This window comes from Eleutherodactylus coqui, chromosome 1 (genome assembly GCF_035609145.1).
Source record: "Eleutherodactylus coqui strain aEleCoq1 chromosome 1, aEleCoq1.hap1, whole genome shotgun sequence".
In the NCBI taxonomy this organism is placed as follows: Eukaryota; Metazoa; Chordata; class Amphibia; order Anura; family Eleutherodactylidae; genus Eleutherodactylus; species Eleutherodactylus coqui.
The window spans coordinates 76,772,008-76,793,449 of NC_089837.1; the positions used below are offsets into that span (position 1 = coordinate 76,772,008).

Here is a 21,442-nt window from a genome sequence, read left to right on the forward strand (position 1 = left end):
TAACAATCAGCCCAGTCTTTCTGTATCCTGACCCCTGTGACTTCTGCACACCTGTACATCTTCCAATCACGGCATCTAAACATGTAAGTGATCCTGAGCATGACGGTGTTTGTTCATGGCCAAGTCTTCTATTAGAGAGCGTCTTACACTATTCAGCCGAGACGTTAGCAGGTGACCTTTTCATAGAGTGTCGGTAAAGCTGAAACATAAACATAAAAGGTACATACATAATGGGTCCATCGTGTTCAATGGCATCTCATGCTTCCTACAGACCTTCATTACTGCTTATACTGCAATTCCCTGATGTACTTCTGATATTAGAATGAATCCTTGTATTGATGCAAGAGATCAAGAATACTAGAACCAGGCAACAACGAGGATATCACTTCCAGGCTACTCTTCACTGACAGCAAAAACAGTGTGTGCTGGCTGACAGTCTCCAGCTATTGATTGTGATACTAGAAACATATAAGGTAACTAGCTGATATACCCGTCTTCGCCCGAGTTAATTTGGTTATCTGGTGTTCACATGGAAAATCCTATGAAGTCGTGGTTACTTTAGAGATACTGAGGAAAAACATATGTTCACCATTTTGCATAGTTCTCTGCGTTACCCCGGAAACACCACGTGGAGGTAACCATGCGACGTTTCCTTTATATAAAATGACATCAGGAAGTGAGAGAATTAGATTACGTACATAAAATTTGGACACTAATTCTTTTGCGCTTAGAATTGAATAATCGAGTTGGGACCCATTAACTTTTCATATTTATGACCCAATCAATGCTTGTGCCAAATTTCATGTTTCTATGACATTGGGAAGTGAGAGATTTAGATTATGTACGTAAAATTTGGACGCTAATTCTTTCGTGCATAGAATTGAATAATGGAGTTGGGACCCATTAGCTTTCCTATTTATGACATAATCAATGCTCGTGCCAAAATGTCCCGTTTTTATGACACCGGAAAGTGAGAAAATTACATTCCGCACGTAAAATTTGGACGCTAATTCTTTTGCGCATAGAATTAAATAATGGAGTTACGACCCATTAGCTTTTCCTATTTATGACATAATCAATGCTCGTGCCAAATTTCACGTTTCTATGACACCGGAAAGTGAGAAAATTACATTCCGCATGTAAAATTTGGACACTAATTCTTTTGCGCATAGAATTGAATAATGGAGTTGGGACCCATTAGCTTTTCCTATTTATGACATAATCAATGCTCGTGCCAAATTTCACGTTTCTATGACACCGGAAAGTGAGAAAATTACATTCCGCACGTAAAATTTCGACGCCAATTCTTTTGCGCATAGAATTGAATAATCGAGTTGGGACCCATTAGCTTTTCATATTTATGACATAATCAATGCTCGCGCCAAATTTCCTGTTTTTATGACAACGGAAAGAGAGAAAATTACATTCCGCACGTAAAATTTTGACGACAATTCTTTTGCGCTAGAATTGAATAATCGAGTTGGGACCTATGAACTTTTTCTATTTATGACATAATCAATGTTCGTGCCAAATTTCACGTTTCTATGACACCGGAAAGTGAGAAAATTAGATTCCGTACGTAAAATTTGGACGCTAATTCTTTTGCGCATAGAATTGAATAATCAAGTTGGAACCTATTAACTTTTCCTATTTATGACATATTCAATGCTCGTGCCAAATTTTAAGTTTCTATGACATTGGGAAATGAGAGATTTAGATTATGTACGTTAAATTTCGACGCCAATTCTTTTGCGCTAGAATTGAATAATCGAGTTGGGACCCAATTACTTTTCCTATTTTGGAGATAATCTATGCTTGTGCCAAAATTCATGTTTCTACGACATCGGGAAGTTGGAGAACTTTTGGCGAGTCAGTGAGTGAGTGAGTGAGTCAGTGAAGGCTTTCGTCTTTATATATATACAGATTATCATATATGCAGTTCCCATAAGTGTAGGCTCATCTTTGGCTTCCCAAGAGGGAACTTACACTTTAAAAAGGTATATTCGAAGGGTTGTACCAAAGTAGACTTTTATCAAAGGATAGGTGATGAAAGCCTGATCAGTGGAGGTCTTACCACTGCGACCCCCACCAGTCCTAAGAATGGGGGTCGCATGCCTCTCGCTTCTTCTTACTGTAAGCTCACTGCAGTGAGGAGGAGATTAAATGGTTGTGCATGTGTGGTTCTGCTCCATTCATCTTCAATGGGACTACCAGAGATACTCAGCGAATTCCCTAAGGCCTCATGTCCACGGGCAAAATAAGAATTAAAATCCGCAGCGGATTTTAACTCTTCTCCTGCCCGCGGTTCCGCACCCCATAGGGATGCATTGACCACCCGCAGGGTAGATAAATACCCGCGGATCGTCAATAAAAGGGATTTAAAAAAAAATGGAGTATGAAAAAATCTGGACCATGCTCCATTTTCATGCGGGTCTCCCGCGGGGACGGCTCCCGCGGGCTTCTATTGAAGCCTATGGAAGCCGTCCGGATCCGCGGGAGACAAAATTCGGAATTTACTCACACGCTCCGTTTCTTCTCTTCGCCGCGGCGCCATCTTCTCTCCGTCGCGGCCGGATCTTTTTTCTTCGGGACGGCGCATGCGCGGGGCACGTCACCGACGTCATCATGCGCATCCGCCGAGCCGAAGAAAGAAGATCCGGCCGCGACGCAGAGAAGATGACGCCGCGGCGAAGAGAAGAAACGGAGCGGGTGGGAGGTGAGTTTATTCTCATTTATTCTTATTTTCAGCCCTCATGTCCGCGGGGCAGGAGGGACCCGCTGCAGATTCTCCATGGAGAATCCGGAGCGGGCCTGATTTTCCCCGTGGACATGAGGCCTAAGCCCGTCGAAATGAATAAAGTCAGGTAGGAACTTTCAAAGCATTGATCCAGGGATTATTATGTCTGCCATTATGGAGTCAGGAAAGATTTTTTTCTCCAACATGGGCTAAATTGGCTTCTGCCTCATTGTTTTGTTTTTTTTTGCTTTCCTCTGGATCAACCGGGACTTGGGGGGTTGAAACAGGCTGAACTAGATAGACATTGCCTTCTTTCGGCCTAACATACTATATTACTACCGTGTTTCCCCCAAAAATAATACACTGTCTTATATTAATTTTTCCCCCAAAAGAGGCAAAGTGTCTTATTTTTGGGGGGTGTCTTAATACTCACCTCGCAGGCGCCATCCCCGTCCTTCTCCCTGCTCTGCAGGTACTGCAGCAATCTTCCATGTCGTCCTCAGCACTGAGAGAGCATTCTCTTCCTGGTAACGTGGGTTGAATACTGCATATGTACGACCGCTGCTCCATTCAGTTTTCAAGTCACTGAGTGGTGTGCAGTGAGGAGAAGAAGGGTTCATGGGACCCACGTTCTCAAGATCAGTGGGGGTCTTGGTGAGACCCCTCACTAATCAGACTTTTATCACCTATCCATAGGATAGTCTATTTTGGTACAAGCCCTTTAATTAATAGAATGAAGGCCATTGCCCACATGGTGTCCTTCTGCTAGAAACTCCAGTGATCACCTTTTATCTGCAAGTGTTTAATGCCACTTGTGGCACTACTGTGGCAATACAAAAGTAAATGAACCCTTTGCAATTACCTGGATTTGTGCATTTATTACTAATAAAGTGCGTTCTGATTGTTATCTGAGTCACAATTATAGACAGACACAATCCAGCTAAAGTAATAGCATACAAATGGTTGTACCGTTCATGCCCTTAAGGCCTCTTTCCCACAAGCGTATATCGGCCTTTCATTTTCCAATGCATCAGATCACATGGCCGTATTCCCGTGACGTAAAAGCGTTGGGCCGAAAAGATAGTCCTGGAACTATTTTTTGGGCTGGAATACATCGGCCTCTGCATGGGCTCCTAGGGGAGCCAATATCAGCGGCCGGAGGAGGGAGGTGGGAGGGAGTTTAGCAGTGTGACTGCTAAAATCCCTCCCTCTTCTCTCCTCCCCTCTGACTGATTCCAACGGGAGGGGGTGGGATGGGGGCAAAGGTAAGCGCTGCCCCGTCCCTGCCACCTTCGAATGTTGGCTTGGGACAAGGGGCGGGACGAAGCTAAGCTCCTGCCTCCTCCCCTTGTCCACAGCCAGCAATGGGAGGAGGCGGGGCGGTGCTTAGCTCCGCCAACTCCCATTGGAATCAGCCCGAGGGGAGGAGAGAGGAGGTGAGCCGGCGAGGAGGAGGGAAGGAGAAGGCTCAATTGCATGGCAGCCTTGGCGCATACGCAACGGGGCCCATGCCGTCTGAACGGGTGCACAAACGTTAGATTTGTGCGCTTGTTCACAAGGTTTTACACCTCACATCGTAGCGTATATCGTCTGGCCGTGAAAACAGCGGCCATTATAGGCCCCCGGCATACGGCCGGGTCGGATCCGGATCTGGCAGCGAGAATTCTCGCTGCGGGACCCGACCCGAGCGCCTGCAGAGAGCAGCGTGTACTCACGCACGCCCCGCAGCTCCAGATCTTTCATGTGCCAGCTGCTGGGCAGCCGGCGCATGCGCAGACCGGAGCCGGCGGCGGGTGAGCGAGCCCCGCACAGAAATAGAACTTGCTGCGGTTTGTTTGCCGCACGAGATTTCGCGCGGCCAAACCGCGGCCGTCTGCATAGGATTGCGTTTGTTAACGCAATCCTATGCAGGCTTACAGCGGCGGAAATCCTCGGAATTTCCGCCCATGTGCACGCGACCATACGCTCATGGGAGTAAAGCCTAACTGAGCACATTGAGTAAACATTCACAGTGCAGAGAGAAAAAGTGAACTCTTGAATTTAGTAACCTGTAGATCTCCTTTTACCAGCAATCACTTTCACCAAATGTTTCATGTAGCTACAAATATGGTTAGCGCAATGTTGAGGAGGACTTTTGGAACATTCCTCCCTATAAATGTGTTTTCGATCATCAGTATTTCTGGGATGCCTTGAATGCAAAACTTTCTTTCATTCATGCCAGAGCATTCCAATAGTTAAGGACTCGGACTTTTCAATTCCAAAATCTTATTTTTCAACCTGTTCTCGATTGCTGTTAAAGAAGTATCTCAGGTTACTAAATTCAAGGACTCATTTACTTTTGTCCTTGCCCAGCGGATGTTTATTCATTGAGCTCACTAAAAAACATGAACTGTACAACTTTTTGTGTGTCATTAGTTTAGGTACATTGTGTTTGTCTATAATTATGCAAGTTGTGTCCAGGATTCTCGGGTGCACCTCGCATTGGACAGCACACGGTCCTACGTTCATATGCTGTCCGATCTCTGTGGGCAGTGGACATGGCATGTTCATCTGTGATATGGATGAAAATAGGACTTGCTGCAATTTTTTGTACATGGACCATTGCTTACTGTGTAAAAGCAGCTGTGTGTATAGCCTAATTGACTATAATGGATCAATTTGCTGTCTCTGAAAAACACGAACAGCACAAAGCCCAAATTCACAGCTGTGTGAGTAAGCCCTTAGATAACAATCAGATTGTCTCAATCCAACAGCGTACCGACCACCGGTCAGGTGATGCGGAAGTGAAGGAAGCGCTGACAGCCAAAGTCTTCAGAGGTGAGCACTATATCTTCTGAAACCAGATTGTGTTTGTCTATAATTATTTCTCTATAACAATCAGACCACATTTTATTAGTGATCAATGCAGAAATCCAGGTAATTCCAAAGGGTTCATTTACTTTTTCTTGCAACTGTATACACTACATAAACAGACCACTGAGTGCAATTTTGTGCATTTGGATGTGGAAATTCTGCAGAATTTACTCTGCAGACATTCCGCAGCATTTACGTCCCGTGAAAATATACTCTTTAGGGTATGTTTACATATAGTAGAAATGCTGCAGCAAATTTTGCAGCATTTTCGCATCCAAAACAGAGTCAAAATATGCACCATCAATACGGATCTTGACTCGAAATCAGATCCTGCACTCCCCCTCACCTCCATAGAATCATAAAATGGTACAGTTGGAAGGACCTCCAGGATCATCGGGTCCAACCCCCTGCTCAGTGCAGGATTCACTAAATCATCCCAGACAGATATTTGTCCAGCCTCTGTTTGAACACTTCCATTGAAAGACAACTCACCACTTCCCGTGGTAACCTGTTCCACTCATTGTTGACCCTCACTGTCAGAAAGTTTTTTCTAACTCCATAGTCTTCACACTCTCGGTGCTTTCTTCACCGGGCACCCGGTAGCCTCTAGTGAGTGCAGCGCTGCTGATCACTTCCACATCAGCTGGCCGGCGGCGCTGCACTCACTAGACGCCCCCGAGTGCCTGGTTAAGGGCGCAAAGACTATGGATGTGAGGGGAAGCACGGAATCTTCTGAAATCAGCTGCTGAAGCGCAGATGATTTGGAGTTAAGATCCTCAACGATGGCCTTTTGTGGAAATGCTGTGGATTTTGCCACGGAATCTTCCGCTGTTGAGAATCTACAGCATTTCCGCTATGTGTAAACATATGCTTAATTCTTCTAAGAATGCTGATGTGTATTTCTGTATTAGAACATCAGGCTTCATTCATAAACTGCTAGATGGTCCTTTCTTTCTCTCCTGATGATAAATGATCCTCCGTAACCAGTTTCTAGGACAGATTTTTTTTTTTAAAATTTTTAAATGTATTTAAACCTGAAAGAAATATCCCCCTTTAATCTGCTCTCATTATGGCATCTACGCTAGGTACATACTTAATTTGAATAAAGAAACAGTCACGGTGAACATATGTGCGCGGGATTTATTCTAATCTATTGCTTTGACAGTTAATCGTGTTACAGTAGAAAATGCTTTATAAATGACCATGATGGATTGTTCTCACTTGTAACTGGATATTAACCAAATTGCTTGCCTTGCTTGTACTTGGAGCAGTCAACAATTTGCATGTATCTGTGGCCCGAACACACCAAGTGGCCACCTGAATGCCACTTTAACCCAACCAACAAGTTTTTAATGTCTACTCAATGACACTGGAAATACAAAATTACAATATGCATATTAGTTTATGGTTTCATCCTCAGCTCTCTGTATGTTATAAATGCATCCCAGGCATCCTTCCTGTTTAGTGAGCGAGTCCTTTCTTAAACCCAAATGCTTCTCATGGCCACTTCTTTCCCTTCTTGTTCCAGTCTTGCTTCTTTCTCACCAGATGTTTCCTGTATCCTTCACAAACTCCTGTCTTAATTCCCAGCCTTTAGCTTCTGTTCTAAGCCATAACTATTTTCTGATTGACCCCGAATTCCTTGTGATTGAAGTCAGATAGTTAGAAGTGGCATACCATTATGTACTCTTAGAGTAGGAAAATGCTTGTCATACCTGCCAGGTCAGACACTGGCTATGTACGCAGTATATAGGCTAAATTGTACAGAAATCTAGCCTTAGAACCAACGCAAGTGAAGTTGGCCTTAAATTTTAATACAGGCAATGATTCGCCTGCCATACTAAAGATAAAGTGAAGATGAAGTCTGGTCACCATTTCAACATGCCTTCTGGTTGACATCAGACTCTTCACTTGCAACCTTCCTTGTACCTGTTAGTATATTTCTGCACACTGTTTAAACAGAGGCTGCTGTAAGTACAGAACTTTATTAGTTAGCAAGGTTTATCTACAGACACAAATACAGTTTGTAATTCCCAGTTTGGGTTAGATATTCAAGTTATATTAGCTATATCAATTGCTTAATACCTTCTTAGAACATCTGCTCTTTAGGTTGACAACAGCAGGGGGAGAGTAAAGGACTGCAGTAATTCAAGTCTACCTTACGCGATCTTGAAAGGAATAAGCCAACAAGTGGTATTGCTAGAAAACAAAACAGAGCTCTATTTTTTTTATAGATTAGAAAATGTAATATATACAGTGAAATACATATTCTTTTGATATATAGTTTTTTTGTAATATTTGATTTGATTTACTATAAAATTCTACTACGTTCTAAAGATGTATTTAGTGCTATGGTGATGAGAGTTTCTCTGTATTATTCTCTGGAATTCGTTTAATAAGATCATCTATTTTTAAATGTTTCAATAAGCAAACATTGTAGAATATTTAATTTGAGATGGCAAAAAAATGACAAATTTTAAAATGCTAAGCTTGGAAAACTGTTGTATAACCAGCTGACAGACAATTTCTTCTAAATCCACCACTAGTAAAATATGCCCCTTTGGCAGGTACTGTACATTTTTCTGAGATGTTAAAATAGAACGGCTGTTTTCATGAAGATCAAGTTAAAATGGGCTTTATTGCATGAAAAAGTATTCACCAAAATGCACTGGGATTCCTTTATGAAAAGTCAATTGCAATCATTAACTAAACGACACTGGTCTTCAGCCGTATTTAAATGAGTGCATCACAGTTCATGAAAAAGGTCTGCAAATTGGCTGTGCCTGGTGCTGTAGCTCCTTCCATCCACTTGAGCAGATGAGGGCCCTTCATTGTGCAGATCAGCAGGAGTCCCAGAGATGACCCCACTGATGAAGCACTGATCAGTGTTCTAGTCCCAAAGAGCTCATCTTCATAAACCAGTCAAACAATTAGCAGATGACGGCAGATCCAGCTTCTCTAAGGGCACTTTTACACAGAACGACTATCGTTCAGATTACTGGAATCTAAACAATAATCGTTCAGCGTAAATGCCGGCACAAGCTGACTGACGAACGATAATTAATTTGCTTATTGTTCGTTGTTCGGATCGTGCAGGCATAAAAGCCAAACAACAATCGGCCTGTATAAACAGGCAGTAGTTCATCTATTAAAGGGTTTTTTTCAGGGAAAATACTATTGATGACCTATCCTCAGTATAGGTTATCAACAGGCTGGCTTGTGTCGCTTGGGACCCCGACCAATCAGCTGAGCCACCATTACACAGGGGTCGGAGCGGAAGTCTCTGCTTAGACCACTGTGTAGTGGCCGGCACTTGTAACTGTAAGCGCAGTTGTAGAGATGAGCGAGCATACTTGCTAAGGCAAACTACTCGAGCGAGTAGTGCCTTATGCGAGTACCTGCCCGCTCGTCTCTAAAGATTTGGGTGCCAGCGGGGGTGAGCGGTGAGTTGTGGGAGTGAGCAGGGGGGAGCAGGAGGGAGAGAGTGAGAGAGAGATCTCCCCCCCCCCCCCCCATTCCTCCCCGCTCTCCCCCGCCCCCCGCTGGCACCTGAATCTTTAGAGACAAGCGGGCAGTTACTCGCATAAGGCACTACTCGCTCGAGTAGTTTGCCTTAGCAAGTATGCTCGCTCATCTCTACGCAGTTGTCATTGAAATCAACGCAAGCCGTGCCCACAATTACAATGGCTTGCGTTGATTTCAATGACTTCCACTGCTTCTGCTTCGACCCCTGTGTAATTGCCGCACTGTCCGCGGGCGCACAATCAGCTGATCGGTCAGGGTCCCAAGAGATGGGCCCTAGCCAATCAAGTATTAATGACCTGTCCTGAGGATAGGTCCTCAATAGTATTTTCCCCGGAAAACCCCTTTAACGACTGCCTGTTTACTGTGAATGGATGAAGGCGACCAGAAAAGATCTCTGGGCCGCTCCTCCTCTATTCACTGAGCAATGATTGCTCCTATGTAAAAGCATAAAAGCCCATTTACATGGAGTGATGATCGTTGAATTCAGCCCAACCTAAAAATTATCTTTAAGCCTTATCAGCAGTTGTCCGCGGGGAGTGCTGATAGCATAGTTTCCCGCTGGAGAACAAAGGAACTGAAAGCAGATAAGAGCCCTCGGGCTATTAACTGCATTCAGCTAAGGCTTCATTTGCACACTTAATTGCTACTAAGTAGCTGAGTAGCTACTTAAAAGTTCATGCAAAATGATCACTCAGAGATGTCACTCAAACTGTCGTTCGAGCAATCTTTGAGCGATCATCGGGCCGTGTAAATGGGCCTTAAGACTGATTATCAATGGGACAACTGTTTGGTGCTTCTGCCAGATCATTTGCCTGTACAATTGAGCATTGATTGACAAGGAGCATGTTGGTCAGCGTTTGTTCATATTGTTCACATGGGTAGATCATCTACCATATGGGGATGAACAATTTTTAACAAAATGGGTGCTCTTCCCTATATAACCATTATAGTATTGGTTGGCTACACATCTTGCCAATGTCAAACATTTCCCCTGTAGTAGGAAATGTTTGGCATTGGCAAGATGTGTAACCAACCAATAATCCATCCCCATAGGTAGATCATCTATAGTAAAGGATGGACAGGCTTGGTCCACCATCATGAGAGCCACTTTCTCTTACTGCCTTCACCTCATAAAGAGGGGTCCCCAACAGAGGAACCCATTCTATGAAGTCCATATGCCCTGGTAGGCAATATGCAAAGGGGTTGCATTTATGAGAACTGTAGAAATAAATGAACCGTAGAAGACTCAGGCATAAAAAATGTATTATACACTTGTACCTTTTAGCATCATTAGCAACACTACTACTTAAGTAGATAACCCTATATGTTTTTGTAATGAAGACTACAGCAAAGCTTCATTTTCCTGAATGCTGTTTTCTCTTGCCCACATGGCTTTGGGTCATGACAGATCCTTATCACAACGTGCATTGCCTGTTATGTCTCTTTCAGTTACTGATAACAATGGTTCTCACTTCCACTCCGGGGTGGTCACATTCAGAGACAGCTGTGGGAGATTGGAGTTAGGCGATAAGTGTTTGCTGCAACCCATCACTTTTTGAAACCCATAATGTGGAGCTTTACTGTTTTTCTTCTGCCTCAGGATGCCTGTGTGTAATGCGGACTTATGGACACAAGAGATTTTTGGGGATTCAACAGCTGAATTTTTTTTGTTATTGGAAATGGCCTCTTCATAGAGTGTACCAGTTTTTCTCCCAATTCTTATTTTTTTTATTTTAATGCTCGCATTGTCTGCATAGCTCAGGCCAAGTTACCCTTCAAAAATTACACTGAATCGCGACTTCATTAGAGACCCATTTAGTAGCAAGTCGGCCCTCTTTTGCCCTTTAGAACTCCAGCAATTTGTTGTGGCACTGATTCCCCTAGCTGGTGAAATCATTCTGCAGGAATATCAGTCCCCAGTTGCGCCAAGAAAACATTCCCCACACCATTACTCCATCTCCACCAGCCTGGACGGTTGACACCTGACAGGAAGGGCTCGTCATTTCATGGTGTTTGCATCAAATTCTGACCCTCCTATCAGCATGGTGCACCAGAAATCTAGATTCATCTGACCAGGTGATGTTTTTCCTCTGTTCAGTGATCCACTTTTTGTGCTCTTTTGCCCAATGGAGTCTTGGCTTTCTGTTTCTCTTATACAGTAATGGCAATGAAACTGGTCGTCTGCTGTTATAGCCCATCCATGCCAAGGAACGATGAGTTGCACATTCGGACACGTTAGTTGGGGGCATCAGTGTTGAATTCGGCTACAATTTGCTTCACTGTGCACTACCTATACGTCAAAATGATCCTGGACCTCCTCCTCTGATCCCTTTCATCGATGAGTTGTTTCCATCCACAGAATCTCCTTTTGCTGTTTTTTCTCAATCACATCATTTTTGGAATTAACTCTACACAAGGTTGGCAGCTTTAAAATACTGTCTCCAGCTAGTCTAGCAATAATGGCCATGCTCGTTGGAAATCATTCACTTTCGAATGTGAATTCACACAAAAAGTGATCCACAGGAAGCTTGTTCATGTGATTTTATGTTGCACTCCGGGGTCATGGCTCTAATTTCCATATAGGGGCCAGTGTCTCCAATAAAGTGGCTATTCAGTGTATTAGTTTCATGCCAGCAAACATCTGCATGGAAAACATTACCAATATATTCAATGATGGATCAGATGTATGCCACTCAAAAATGACAATTGGGTGGGATAACATGGATCAATAGACTGCACATCAAATTGTGACACGACCAGTGGGATGTTATGGAGAAGTCCATGACATTGTCCAAGAGACAGACTTCATCGTATGGTGGTAATTTGAATAGTTCTCTTGTATGGAGGCACAGCTTGCTGCCATATTGTCATAGGATGGTGTGCAGACATCTGAGGTCACGAGCCCATGATCTGCAATAGAATGTCTCTGGCATGTCATATATAGAACATGTCTCTTTGCTCTCTCTCCCCAGTGTTTGCTGTCACCGCTCAACGAAACAGATTTTGTTGTGACAGTATTTGGAGACATGATGTTGTTCTCTGACTGCTGAAGGATGGACTCGGCATAAACAAACATCTCTTGATTCCTAGAAATATTCTTCATAGAAGCTTGCCAGTAGCAGGCATGTCCCCTTTACTACAGTGAGTGACATCTATTAACTCAGCTTATACCTCTATAATATAAAGATGTAGAGAGAATGGGAAAGAGAGAAAAGGGTGGGCACTCTGATGTGTGATACATCGGGTGACATGGCGCAATGAGCACCCATAATGAAAATACATAAATTCATAGTATATAAAAATATATGTAATGTGATTTACTATGACATATCATGGGCACCAAATGACTAACCAATCTAATTGGTTGCTGCATTCTTTAAAGAGATAGTGTACAATATTATTAAAGGGACGAGTAGCAAAGCAGTTTACCCAACCCATGCAACACAGGAAGAATATACAATCTCCATGCAGATGTTGCCCTTGGTGCGGAAGTTGTAAAGCATGTGTGCTAACCCCTGAGCCACTGTGCTATGTCCGCTTGAGGAAGTCATATGTCCTCTCCAACCAGTGTCCAAGTTGGTCTGAAAGTTGTTGAGATGACGGCCCTGTGACCAGTTTATACACTTATATATTACAGTCATGATTCTGCCGAAATTGTTGGGTTTGCCTATCTACATCTAATGCATATGACCACCATTAGCTTGCCATAAAATCATTCGGCAAACAACTATGTCTGGTTACTCTACTTGGCTTGATGACACTTGGCTCAGCTGAGTGTGCATGTTTATTTCAATATGGATAGGGGAATAAGGGTACCTTTACATGGGACGACAGTGGGAGCGCACTCTCCTATGAACCTGTAGAGTTGAGCACTCATGCACAGGACTCTGAAAAGAGCCAGATTTTCCTGCCGTGTGCCGACTTCACCAGGTGACAACTCTGGATCATGGGGTCATTTGAGTCTCAAAAATACATCAAGTAGCTCCCTGTCACGTCCAATAACGTAGTTCATGGTGTTGTGGGTCGTTACATGTTCCTTTAGCTGTTGGCACAACAGACTCAGAAAAAAGGCGTTCTCCAAAATCCTGCACACCTAGGTACGTCTGAAGATGGAGTAGCGTGATTCATCACTCCATAGGACGTTCTTCCATTGCTCAATGATGAAGCTGCTCGTAGCATTGTAGATGGGAACATGAATTGTGCTTTGTGATAGATGGCTTGTGTGCAGCGGTATAACCCATATCTTCAATAGCGTTTAGTTCCCGCCATAAACTATGGCTGACACCTCCAAGAGTCTGCATCTTATGTAGTACGGTTTAGAATACGTGACGTACTAATAAGACATTCTAGTGATAAAGGTGTCCACATACTTTTGGTAGGAGAATGTAGTTGTAAGGTTGTGCTGTAAAGAGAGTACTAAAAAATTCATGTCGAGCGATAATTTGAGGCTAAACGTTAAGCATCAACACACTTTTTTCCATTTACATCTTTACTGCCTCATGACAAGTTTATTAGAATGGATGCAGGGTATTAAGGTCAACGAGTGAAGAAGAAAAAAAACACACACGGTGCTCACATGGGCTGAAATAAAGTTTACTGCTTTCAACCTTCGTCACATTAACTTGTTCACCTGCAGTGAAGTTATTTCAAGACTTCAAGAAATGACACACTCGGCACTCAAATTGTACAGCCGCACGCAAAACCAACAAATACCGACTGGACTTTTTCGAATGCACTGTTACTATCGCATGACTCAAGTCCCATGACACCCTTGTGCTTGGCACAATTAGTTCTAGAGTTTCGACAATCCCTTTTTTGTTTTTAGAACCTGCAAATCAGACATGTCATAAAAATGAGCTTGCAAGGGGTCTGGACTACAGACTCTAATTTTCTATTATACTCCATGTTAAAATACCACTTTCAAATGTTTATCTTGAGCGTCAAGACCAAGGGGGGGGGGGGGGGGGTTGACCGATGTCTTGTCCATAGATTAAAAATAAATAAATCTTGGTATTTGTATAGTGCCAACTTATTCCACAGCACTTTCAGGTAATTACTACTTATTACCCCCCACCAAGCTGGGTACTTATTACCGACCTCAGAAGGATTGAAGGCTGAGTCAACCCTGAGCCAGCTACCTGAATCATTCAGGGATTGAACTTGCAACCTTCAGGTCGTAGGCAAGAGCTTGCACTCTGTGCCACACAAGGCTCACTGTGCCACATGATACCTCACAGATGCGAGGTATATTGATAGGTTTCTCCCACCACTATTCTCTTGTTGTAGTTAGCAGGCAGCATATGCAAGTTGCACCTGAGATAGTTGGACCCATCTACATGCTGTCCGATATATTTAGACCCGGTACACTGAATGTACTACTCTTGTCCGTAAAAATGGACAAGAATAGGACATGTAGCCAATTCTTTTACAAGGACCATTGGAACATGGGAAAGAATGTCCGTGTGAACAGCCTCAAAGGCTATATTGGGTCTGTGCACCGTCTGTGGAATACATGGACAGCACACAGCCTAAATATACGGCTGTCTGAATGCGACCGAAATAGAAGAGTAACCGTAGACTATATTGGCATGAGAAAATTCAAGGTGGAAAAGGACATATTGAGTATTTTTCATGTCGTTACCCATATAGACTGGACACTACATCCTTAGGGCGGCTGCACACGGGTGTAATGACATTGTGTACTTGCTGCGGGCTGCCATTAACCATGCACTACCTTGGCGTGTATGCACCGAGATAGAACATGCTGCCCTATTTTTATTTTGCGTGTATTTCCCGCAATATGTGTGATCAACAGTATGGGAGCCTATGGCAGAGTGGTACAGCGTATGAGCAAAACCTGTACGTGGAATACACTATAACAATATGTTCGTGTAAAGGGGCACTTAGCCCTAATTCACATAAGCGTTTAAAAACTCATCTATGTTGTGTCTGCAAAAGAAGTATGTTTTTCCATGCATGTGCAGTTCTATATGACATCCGTATGTAGTCACTATACGAGGGGCTGCTGATAAATCTTTGGCTTTACCCATAAAGAAACGCGATAGGAAGATGAAACTTTACATTTCTTCCACATACTCTCCAGTGATGTCAGCACACTTCTTACATCGGGATTCCAAGTTCTGTAAGCCTTGTAAAAAGAAGGATTTTGGTTGTGCCTCAAACCAGTCATCCGTAGCAGCCATGGCATCAGAAATGGTGTGACATTTGGTGCCCTTGAGGTGTTTCTTGAGGTTTGGAAGCAGATGATAGTCGGAGGGAGCCAGATCTGGTGAAAAAGGTGGGTGGTCAACCAGCTGGAAGCCTAGCTCCACCAGTTTTGCCGTGGTCACTTGTGCAGTGTGATCAGAGGCGTTGTCTTGCAGGAACAAGATTCCTTTGCACAGCTTGCTGCGCCTTTTGGCCCCCAGAGCTGCCTTCAATTGGTCCAAAAGTTCAATGTAACACCTTGCATTGATGGTGGAACCATTTTAAAGGTAGTCCACTAGCAGCGCGCCCTCCTTACCCCCAGAACACAGACACCATCACCTTAGTGGCTGAACTTCTTTGGGTGAGGAGAACCACTGTGCCTCCACTCTTTTGACTGCTCCTTGGTTTCGGGGTCATACAAATAAATCCAGGTCTCATCCATAGTCCGTGTGTCAAAAGTAACGTGCGAATTGGCACACTGACTACTATGGTTTCATGGGCTGTCCAAGTCTAGCCTGTTGTAGACTATGACAGCACACAGACTGAAAATATGCTTGTATAAATTAGCCTTAGGGCTTCAACAGACGAACGTATGCGCACATACGCCTGCTATAGACTTCTATTGCAGCTTTCTGCTTAACACCTTCGTGAGAACGCACTAATTGAAATCAATGGGTTCTCTTTTTCACGTTTTGCAGGCATGAGTTTCCCATGTGCAAAAACGAGCGCAAACACGTTCGTCTGTTTAAGGGCACCCACCCACTGGCGATTTTTTTTTTCTTTGCGTTTTTTCTGCAGAGCAATTAGAATTGAATGTACTCCTGTCCACTGGCGTTTTGTGTTGCGTTGCGTTTTTTAACATAGGAACTGTCAGTTGCATATGTGTCCTTATTTTTCTCCTAATGCACCCATGAAAGTCAATGGAAATTAATGGAAAAGCCGCGAAAACGCGGCGAAAAACGCAGGAAAAACGCCGCGAGAACGCGGCGTTTTTCACGCACGAAAATCGCAAACGCCAGTGGGTGGGCGCCCTAAGTCCTTATGCTGCACTTTTAGCGCTCGGTCAGACGAGCGTAGTTTACACGCCGCTGTCATCGTGAAAAAGATTGCGTGACTGGGCTGCTTCTAGCTTCGTAAAGCAGCCCGGTCACACATCCATGGTACGGGCTGCGTGCTACCACGGTTACCATAGGAGCCTATGGAAAGCACCCTGCACCGCTGCGCACCACGGAGCTGACAGGGGAGTTGGCACTCGCTGTTTTTTTTTACCGTGTCTCCTTTGTTATGGGGGAATAAAGACTGAGATTTTTTTGCACCAATGGATGCAGCCACTTCTTCTTATTTGGCTAATGCACTGGTGGATATGGTTCGGATCCATGTGGCTGTTGCATTGAATATTTAATTCCTACCCATGTTTGGGAGAGAGGTGTGCTGCTTGTGACCTTGGCTTGCTATGCTTCACTGCTGCCTGCAGACACTCATTATTGTACCGCTGTCCATGCTTCACTGCTGCCTGCAGGCACTCATTATTGTACCGCTCTCCAAGCCGTGATGAAACGGACATGCTGCGCGGAATTCAAAGCCGCGGCATGTCAATTTTATTGCCGTCTCTGTTGCCGCTGTCGATCCTCTCTATGGGGAGAGGCAGCTGCAGCGGAATGCAGTCGGCTTCGCTGCTTCAAAGCCCTTGCTGGTCAGGTTTTTAAGCTGCATTTCTGTAGCGGAAGTCTTGCAGTATTTCTGTGCGGTCCTTCCGCATTTCCGCGGGATTTACGCCCCGTGTGACCGCAGCCTACAAGTGTACCTAGAGGAAATGATGCAAAGGGTGATCACACCAAATACTGATTTTAGATTTCTAATTTTTCATTCACTTTGCATTTTGGTAATTGAAAAATATAGAAACGATTTATACTTTTTTTTTTATATTAACACTATTTTTGAAAGCGTTCTTATTGGACAACATTTTTTCCACATCTGCCTAAAACTTTTGCACAGTCCTGTATCTGATTTAGGATGCACATGAAGTGTGAATGCAGATGGCCTACAATACAGTCAGGGGCGTCATACGTATCTATATTGTAATTAGTGTGGCTCTTAGCATTCTCCTCATGTAATGTAAGACTATGGCATGACTCTACATGTGAGAAGGTAGGGTATTATGGGCTGCACATGTGGAAGACACAGAACATGGACCCTGAATCTGCTCATATGTGTGCACTTCTCAATCTGATGATCCTTTTATGTAGGCCTATAATGGCAGTGTCCAGGAGTATAGTAATCATCCATCTGTCGGCCACTTTATGTTTGGTGTCTATGTTCAGCATTAGCTTAGCTATATTCAGATTTCCCTGGAGATCCCGGCTATTACTGCTGCTATGGCCACCTGCGTCTCTCCCACCACTTAAACCTATGGCCAAAGGAAAGAAAAGAGTAACCAGGGACACTATAGGCATGTGAGAAATCTGGGTGGGAAAAGCCTTCAGGATTCCATCCTGCTTTGTACTCTTTCATTATTCTCTGAAGGAACGTATGGTGCCCAGAGAGGAACATCTGCTGCCCCTGCGCTGGCTGTGCACTCCCAAGGATAGCAGCATGTGGACCGCTCATACATACAGAGAGCACAGGTAGATCATACATAGCCATGGTGGAATACAGAAAGCAGGAATAAGGGGGTTCATGTAATAAATTATGTAGTGCACACATGTCAAACACAAGGCCTGCAGCCTCATGTTATGTGACCCGCCGGCCATGTATCAAGCCCAACAGGAATTCTTCTTGTCCTGCCGGCAGCAGTGCAGAGTCTATGACCACTGACCTCACACCGCTGGCGTCTGCATGCACCATCCTACATGCAGTGCAGATGCCGAGGTGAGAGGTTAGCAGTCACAGACTCAGCAGCCGCTGCCGCCAGACCAGTGCTCAGGCTGGGTGAGTGGAAAGCCTGTAGGGATGCTGCCCAGTCAGGGGCCAAAAGGAGGCTTCTATTACTACTGCGACTACTATAGGGGTCACTATTACTACCGTATTGGGGCCAATATAGGGAACACTATTACTACTGGGGCCAATATGGGGGACACTGTTAGTACTGGGGTCACTATGGGGGTTACTATTACTACTGGGGCCACTATGGGGGTCGCTATTGCTACTGGGGCCACTATGGGGGACACTGTTAGTACTGGGGCCACTAGGGAGGACACTGTTAGTACTACAGCCACTATGGGGTTCACTGTTAGTACTGCGGCCACTATGGGGTTCACTGTTACTACTGGGGCCACTATGGGGTTTACTATTACTACTGGGGCCACTATGGAGGACACTGTTACTACTGCAGCCACTATGGGGTTTACTATTATACTGCAGCCACTATGGGGTTCACTATTATACTGGAGCCACTATGGGGGACACTGTTAGTACTGCGGCCACTATGGGGTTTACTATTATACTGCAGCCACTATGGGGTTCACTATTATACTGGGGCCACAATGGGGGACACTGTTAGTACTGTGGCCACTATGGGGTTTACTATTATACTGCAGCCACTATGGGGTTCACTATTATACTGGAGCCACTATGGGGGACACTGTTAGTACTGTGGCCACTATGGGGTTTACTATTATACTGCAGTCACTACGGGGTTCACTATTATACTGGGGCCACTATGGGGGACACTGTTAGTACTGTGGCCACTATGGGGTTTACTATTATACTGCAGCCACTATAGGGTTCACTATTACTACTGGGGCCACTATGGGGGACACTGTTACTACTGCAGCCACTATGGGGTTTACTATCATACTGGGACCACTATTGCTACTGGGGCCACTATGGGGATCACTGTTACTACTGTGGCCACTATGGGGGTTACTTTTACTACTGGGGCCACTATACGAGTTACTATTGCGACTGGGGCCACTATGGGGGTCACTATTAGGGCTTGTTCACACAGATGTAAGCACATTTCAGTCTTGCAAATATGGTGAGTATTAGCGCATGCAAAAAAGGCAAACAGGCTCAATGAAATGTTGCGCAAATATGCAGGTCTCCAGTAGCGGCCCTGTAGATGGAAAAGAGGAGAGGACTAAGGACCGAGCCCTGAAGAATCCCTACAGCAAGAAGAAGGGGGAAGAAGCAGAGTCAGTAAATGATACGCTGAACGCGTGGCTAGGCCTGAAAGCCTAAAGACTGGAGCAGACTGAGGAGGAGCCGATAATCTACGGGGTCACACGCTGCAAAGACATCCAGAAGAATCACAAGAGAGTGGTCACTATTCGATCCTCTCACTTTAGTAAGAGCGGTTTCTGCCCAGGCGGCATTCATACAGTTATACGGGGGCACAGGCGGCATACATACAGCTATAAGGGGGCACAGGCAGCATACATGCAGCTATAAGGGGGCACAGGCGGCATACATACAGCTATAAGGGGGCACATGCGGCATACATACAGCTATATGGGGGCACACGCGGCATACGTACAGTTATACGGGGGCAAAGGCGGCATACATACAGCTATATGGGGGCACAGGTGGCATACATACAGCTATACGGGGGCACAGGCGGCATACATACAGCTATACGGGGGCACAGGCGCCTTACATACAGCTATACGGGGGCACAGGCGCCTTACATACAGCTATACGGGGGCACAGGCGCCTTACATACAGCTATACGGGGGCACAGGCAACTTATATACAGCTATACGGGGGCACAGGCGGCTTACATATAGCTATAAGGGGGCAGGTGGCATACATAGAGCTATAAGGGGGCACAGGCGGCATACATAGAGCTATAAGGGGGCACAGGTGGCATACATACAGCTATAAGGGGGCACAGGCAGTTTACATACAGCTATAAGGGGGCACAGGCGGCTTACATATAGCTATAAGGGGGCACAGGTGGCATACATAAAGCTATAAGGGGGCACAGGCGGCATACATAGAGCTATAAGGGGGCACAGGTGGCATACATAGAGCTATAAGGGGGCACAGGCGGCATACATAGAGCTATAAGGGGGCACAGGCGGCATACGTACAGCTATAAAGGGGCACAGGTGGCATACATACAACTGTAAAGGGGCACAGGTGGCATACATACAGCTATAAGCGGGCACAAGCGGCATATATACAGCTATACGGGGGCACAGGCGGCATACATACAGCTATATGGGGGCACAGGTGGCATACATACAGCTAGAAGGGGGCACAGGCGGCATACATATCCAGGATATCATATATAGAAAAAAGTGCAGCCAACTTATGCTATATACTAGTATACAGCCAGAATGTATTATATAAAGAATGAGGGTTCAGGCAGCTTATATACACCCATAATATATTACATAATAAGCAAGGAGGAAAGACAGGCAGCGCATGCACATTCAGGATATACTATATACAGAGGAAGGAAGGGGCATGGGCAGCTTATACACAGCCATAATGTGTTATATAGAGACAAGGAAAAGGTTCAGGCAGCTATAAGAGGGAACAGACAGCTTATATACAGTCACCATGACATATATACAGACGCAGCTTATAGACAGCCATAATGTATTAAATGAAAAGCGAGGAGGGCTCATGGGCAGCTTGTACGCCGTCATAATATATTATATAGAGAGGCAGTTTATATACAGCCATAAAGTATTATATAGAGAGCGAGCAAAGGGCACAGGCAACTTATATACAGCCATATTATACATAGAGGCGGCTTATACGGAGTCGTAATATATTATATAGAGAGGCAGCTTATACACAACCATAATATATAGAGAGGTGACTTATATACAGCAACGACTTATATACCACCATAACAAATCATATAGAGAGCGAGGAACAGACACAGGCAGCTTATATACAGCCATATTATATAGAGAGGCGGCTTAGACACAGCCATAATATATTATATAGAGAGTCAGATTATATACCACCATAATGTATTATATAGAGAGGGGACTTACATGCCACCATATCATATAGATATGACTTATATACCGCCATAATATATTATATACAGAGGCGACATATACTGCCAAAATATATTATATAGAGGCGACTTATATACCGCCATAATATATTATATAGAGGTGACTTATCTACCGACATAATATATTATATAGAGGCGACTTA

General features: G+C 44.4%; 1 long non-coding RNA gene across 2 annotated transcripts in view; it reads left to right on the forward strand.

Moving 5' to 3' along the window:
- The window catches only part of LOC136621800 (uncharacterized), a 200,434-nt gene continuing 178,992 nt past the window's right edge, over positions 1 to 21,442 (forward strand). Inside the window, exons 1-2 of one of the 2 annotated variants that reach the window (XR_010791274.1) lie at positions 25 to 83; positions 12,088 to 12,256. This is a non-coding gene — a long non-coding RNA (uncharacterized lncRNA). Of the gene's footprint in view, positions 84 to 12,087; positions 12,257 to 21,442 lie in introns of both variants that reach the window. The other variant, XR_010791275.1, reaches the window with a different exon arrangement.